A 6,120-nucleotide genomic window follows, 5' to 3' on the forward strand; every position below is an offset into this window, starting at 1 on the left:
AAAGTCCATAATTTTGTACATGTGGTAAATCAAGTTTTATACAATTTTATTTTGAGAAATATTGTCAAAACCTATTATTTTATGTTTTCAAAAAAATTTTGATCGCCTTTATTTTTCAAGCTTCACCTAAAATATTTGCAAATTAATTTTTTTTTTTATTTCAATTTTTAAATCGCTTGCTCATCCAATTTTTGGAGTTGAAAAATCCGTAGAACAAGAATTAAAATTGGTGTGGCCTAAGGTAAAAAAAAATGGTCAAAACTAGATTGACTGTTTCAATCTAATTATGGTACATAAAATGTATAATTGATGGTATATACTATCTGCATTTTAAAAGCAATACTTTGAAAACATAGATAACGAGGTTTTTTATCAAAGAAATGAGGTCCTGTAACATTACAATACGTTCTTTCTCCCTAAAAAAGATCGTTTTGGCAATCTGCTAAATATGTTTGAATTATGGATAACCTGTTTATTATTCTTTTTCGTTTATTAAAACTTTCCAAGTATATCTACATTTGTGGCTGCTCGTCTGTGCCTTCCGCCTCGTTCATAACCTCCTGTATATAACATTAATGTGAGGATAGTTCCAATAACTGTGTACATTATGGCTGCAATACACGTCATTCCAAAAGAAAAACTCAGATGATGATTGATATCAAAGCGGTGTAGGTAGAATATATCTGAATTATTGTAGATTCCAGAACCAAACACAGCCACAGATATGACAAGAAAACCTCCTGAAAATATTATTATATCATTAAACTATATTATCTTAACAAATGTCTACATGCTGTGTCAATGAATCTCAATTGCATGGTCTAAAGAAAGGATTGGTTTAATAGTTTGAATAATGAGCTTTCTTCTGGCTTGTTCTTCTAGTTTCAATAAAAGATAAAATTATAACTACTAGTAATATTGAATAAAACAAAACCAATTGAAAATCGAAAAATGTTAATCAAACAAGGCATCATCAACTTCGTACTTTATTTGGCCTTTTTAACTTTTTTGGATTCGAGCGTCACTGATGAGTCTTTTGTAGACGAAACGCACGTCTGGCGTATATACTAAATTTAGTCCTGGTATCTATGATGAGTTTATTTGCATTCATTTCACTCCTTCTTATTCTTATATTTACTAGTGTTTGTTACTTGTGATTTGTGGATGAAGTAGAATTTGTCCCCGTTACCACCTTTTACGATTGAGTAAAGGTGACAATTCCACTACCATCAGGTTTTTAGACAAAAGAGGGACGAAAGATACTAAAAATAAAAAAGCGACAAACAGACAAACAATAGTACACATGACACAACATAGAAAACTAAAGAATAAACAACACGAACCCCACCAAAAACTAGGGGTGATCGCAGGTGCTCCGGAAGGGTAAGCAGATCCTGCTCCACATGTGGCACCCGTTGTGTTGCTTATGTGATAACAAATCCGGTAAATAGTCTAATTCGGTAGGTCACATTCATGAAAGGGAAGGGGATTGTAGTTACAACGTAAGGAACATATCCGATATCATTTGTGAAACGGTTATTCCGTAACGGTCAACCAACTCGTGATGGCGTCCGTAAAATTTACGAAGGGATGATTTCAACTTCACCATTTGGGACTCTTGGTTTAATAGCTTCCTTGTGAGCAGCAAACTGCATGTGTAGATAGTTGTCAAAGGTACCAGAATTATAATTGAGTACGCCAGACGTGCGTTTCATCTACATAAGACTCATCAGTGACGCTCATATCAAAATAGTTATAAAGCCAAACAAGTACAAAGTTGAAGAGTATTGAGGACCCAAAATTCCAAATATTTGTGCCAAATACGGCTAATAGATTGATCTCAGATAATACTGTTTGGTCAACAGTGAACGGGAGAAATTTTCATTTCCGTTTCTTTTCACATTATACGAAGCCCCTTAATCCTGGTTACAAAATGAGGTATGCAATATGTAAGACAAACAGGACAGGAATATTTTAGACGAAAACAGGAACATTTATACCACTTCCGAAAATTAAAGAAAATTTAAAAGTATAATTTACCAACGTTTAGCTAAACACAATCACAATATTTCATTTATAAGATACCTTTCACTCGAAGCAGTCCATAAACAACACGGGCAATCTCATAAACAATTTGAAGATTCACGCAAAATTATCGAACTGTTTTGGATTAACCCACTGCAGACGATATATCCTTGTGATCTAAATGACTATATGATGGGACAAGGGAATCTTCATTAAACTTCTTCTTTTGATATCAAGAATATAGTTGATAAAGATCAATGTAATAATAGGTATCATGGCAAACGTATCAAACCAACGAAATAAACATCGGATAAATTATACCAAAGATAAAGAATCAACCAAAGATGAAAAATTAACTGGATCTTCCATCACTGTATTGGAAACCTAAACTACACAAGTGTCCTTACAAACAACGGTATATTGATGGGTCTTCCAAGTGCTCTACGAAACCTCTTTCAAAATTATTAACATCTATTTTATCAGCAATCAAAGACGGGCTTCAAAGTTATTGTGAAACTGCCTATTCTAGAGGTGTCATGAATCATACGGGATACTTAAAAATTCCAAAGATCTTTTAGCGTACATACAATCTAACTCTCTTTCATCTTGTAACAGTATTAAAACATTTGACTCTTTACACAAGTATTCCACATTCCAAACTAAACGACAAATTGAAAGAGTTGGTATTGCTTAGCTTCATAAAAAAAAGAATGGCCAACGTAGATGCAAGTATCTTGTCTTAGGGAGGGATAAATCCTACTTTGTAAAGGATCACTCTGATTCAAACAAAAAATTCTCTGAAACTGATATTATCAAGATGCTTGATTCTTGATTGACAACATATTTGTTACGTTCGGAGGACGTGTTTTTCAACGGACTGTCGATATTCCAATGGGAACAAACTGTGCCCCTCTACTTGCCGACTTGTTTCTTTATCATTATGAGGCTGACTTCATGCAGGAACTTCTTAGGAAGAAAGATAAGAAGTTAGCAATATCCTTTAATTCTAATTTCCGCTATAAAGATGATGTTCTTTCACTAAATTTGGTGACCATGTGGAACGCATCTATCCCATCGAACTAGAGATAAAGGATGTTAAAGATACAGTTAAGTCGGCATCATATCTTGACTTACATCTAGAAATTGACAATTAGGGTCGGTTGAAAACAAAACTTTACGACAAAAGAGATGATTTCAGCTTTCCAATTGTGAACTTTCCATTTCTAAGTAGCAACATTCAAGCAGCACCTGCATACGGGGTATATATCTCCCAATTGATACGATATTTCCGTGCTTGCATTTCCTATCATGATGTTCTTGATACAGGGTTGCTGCTCACAAGGAAGCTATTAAACCAAGAGTTCCAAATGTTGAAGTTGAAAACATCCCTTCGTAAATTTTACGGACGCCATCACGAGTTGGTTGACCGTAATGGAATAACCGTTTCACATATGATATCGGATATGTTCCTTACGTCGTAACTGTAATCCCATTCCCTTTCATGAATGTGACCTACCGAATAAGACTATTTACCGGATTTGCTATCACATAAGCAAAACGACAGGTGCCACATGTGGAGCAGGATCTTCTTACCCTTCCGGTGCACCCAAAATCACCCCTAGTTTTTGGTGGGGTTCGTGTTGTTTATTCTTTTGTTTTTTATGTTGTATCATTTTTACTATTGTTTGTCTGTTTGTTTTTTTTTCATTTTTAGCCATGGCGGTGTCAGTTTATTTTAGATTTATGAGTTTGACTGTCCCTTTGGTATCTTTCGTCCCTCTTTTATACACTTAACGATCTCCTATCTATAATAAAAACAATTGAAGGCATCAATTATTATAAAAAATGGGTCAAATACCAATTAGTAAATAACATGGTTGTATCTTATGAGAACGAAAAAAAACATTGCATTCTTAGTTTATGATTTAAGAGTTAAAATCAAGAAATAAGTACGCTTCAACCACAGCATAGTGACGTTTCTTACATTTTGTTAATCTTAAAAATACATACCAGTTACAAAGCATCCAATTACAGTTCGACTTTGACAATGATTGTTTCCTGTTCCTCTACATATAAACCAGAGCAGCATAATTGTCACCAAAACACCACTTATAAATCCAATAGATGCAAATACTCGTGTTGCTATCCAGTAACCTACAAATGACAAAATAAATATGTAATTTCCTGTTTGATCATGTACCTGGTTTTTCAAAACCGCTTGTGTGCTATGTTTTATACTAGTAGACACATTGGTAAAGGGTCACACTTACACCACTGAGTCGATGCCACTGCTGGTGGACGTTTTGTCCCCTAGGGTATCACAAGCCCAGTATTCAGCACTTCGGTGTTGACATGCATATTAATTATATGATGTTTTTTTATAAATTTCCTGTCACAAAATTTTGATCTTTTCGAAAAACTAAGGATTTTCTTATTCCAGGAATAGATTACCTTAGCCGTATATGGCATAATTTTTTGGACATTTGAGTCCTCAATGGTCTTTGAATTTGTACTTGGTTGGCTTAATAACTATTTTAATCTGAGCGTCACTTGTGAGTCTTATATAGACGAAACGCACGTATGACGTATTAAATTATAATCCTGGTACCTTTGATATCTATTATGAACCCAGTGTAACGTTGACTGTAAAAAGTAAGTATTCAAGGTTTCTCACTTTTGAATATAGGTAATGCTGTAATATTTGTTTAAAAAGTGGAGGTAGAATTATGAGAAATATAGTTAAATGATCTCTTTCTAAAAAAAAATAAGGGGAAATAACTCTGGTGAATTATTTTTTTTAAAGTGTCTTACAATTTAAATTTTCAAGATATTTGATAAAAGTTTTGAAATTTACTAAAACATTCTACCGTCATCCATCGCAACCAACTTCTGTGGTGGATCGGATCCTCGGACACAGGTTTAAAAAAAGATTCTGTCAAGATGATTGCTATAAAATGTGGTTCCTTTTGCCTCGTAATTTAAGCAAAGTATTTATTTTTTTAAGTTAATGTATATAGAAAGGCAAGTGTAGGCAATAGCAAATACATCGCTTGGTTAAATATGGCAACAAGTGAAGTTAAGTATGAGGGACAAGAAAAATCAAAACCTGTGAAACAGATTTGCCACTAAAAATTAGGAACCTTAAACACTCATATCATTTAAATTGCAACGGAATATAGTTTCGAGAGCCATATTAGGTGTATATAGACAGATAGAGCAGTTAGACAATTTACATAGATCAGCTTACACTGTAGATGTTGAGAACATGCAATAATTCATGTTATTTTCATAGGAGACATTCGCATATTTCCTGTGCATACATGATTGTCCCTCTGGTATCTTTCGTCCCTCTTTTACCTGTGTAATATCTACATCAAACATATCTTAGATAGGACCCTTGTGAGTGTTGCATGCATTTCCCATTTCTGATTTCTTATCTTTAAACAGAGTAAATGCAAATATTCTGTTAACCTTACCAATGATCTTCTTAGCTTTTTCGTACCAATCCTTCTCCCATTGGTACTGGTATTTTTTCTCTGATCCAAACTTAGCAATTAATCCTAAGTCAATACAACCATTACCACCGAAGCACCATTGCCAGAGCCCTAGGTAATGATTTGTTTCAAGCAAATCGTTTTGTAATTTGCTTGGTTTGATATAAACCTTAGCGGCAAAATCATCAGGTACACTGACAGTCAGCCAGAAAGGTGTGGCAATTCCAAGAACAAGCGTTAAGGTTGCAACAAATGTTAAAACGAAAAGGCATTTGTTTAAAAATGTCAGCTTTTTCCAACTTTCAATATACGCCATAATATAGCACTGGTTTGATGAAGTGAAGTGTATTCGGAATCTCATTGACAAATTATTTTTTCATTGGACATTGAGCTTGAAATTTTACCATCGACATTGTTTAGAATGAAGTAGATAAGTGACATTCACTCCAACGTTCAACGTTTCCGGATGTTCGATAGATTGCGATCTGTAAGGCACATTATTTCCTTATCCTTCCTCATTGGCATACAGGTAAAATTACACAAACGAAATTTGAAAGCATAGTTTTTTTACAGAAGCATCTGAAATATAATCTCTGAACGA

At 34.1% G+C, this 6,120-nt stretch overlaps 1 long non-coding RNA gene across 1 annotated transcript; it reads right to left on the reverse strand.

The window, feature by feature from the left end:
• Positions 1-470: 470 nt before the first annotated feature.
• LOC143063369 (uncharacterized) lies at positions 471-5,864 on the reverse strand. The gene is made up of 3 exons (XR_012974993.1): positions 5,502-5,864; positions 4,036-4,179; positions 471-740 (listed from the first exon to the last, which is right to left on the reverse strand). It is a non-coding gene; the product is annotated as an uncharacterized LOC143063369 (long non-coding RNA).
• Between the last annotated feature and the right edge of the window lie 256 nt (positions 5,865-6,120).

The sequence above is a fragment of the Mytilus galloprovincialis genome, chromosome 2 (assembly GCF_965363235.1).
Source record: "Mytilus galloprovincialis chromosome 2, xbMytGall1.hap1.1, whole genome shotgun sequence".
Classification (NCBI taxonomy): domain Eukaryota; kingdom Metazoa; phylum Mollusca; class Bivalvia; order Mytilida; family Mytilidae; genus Mytilus; species Mytilus galloprovincialis.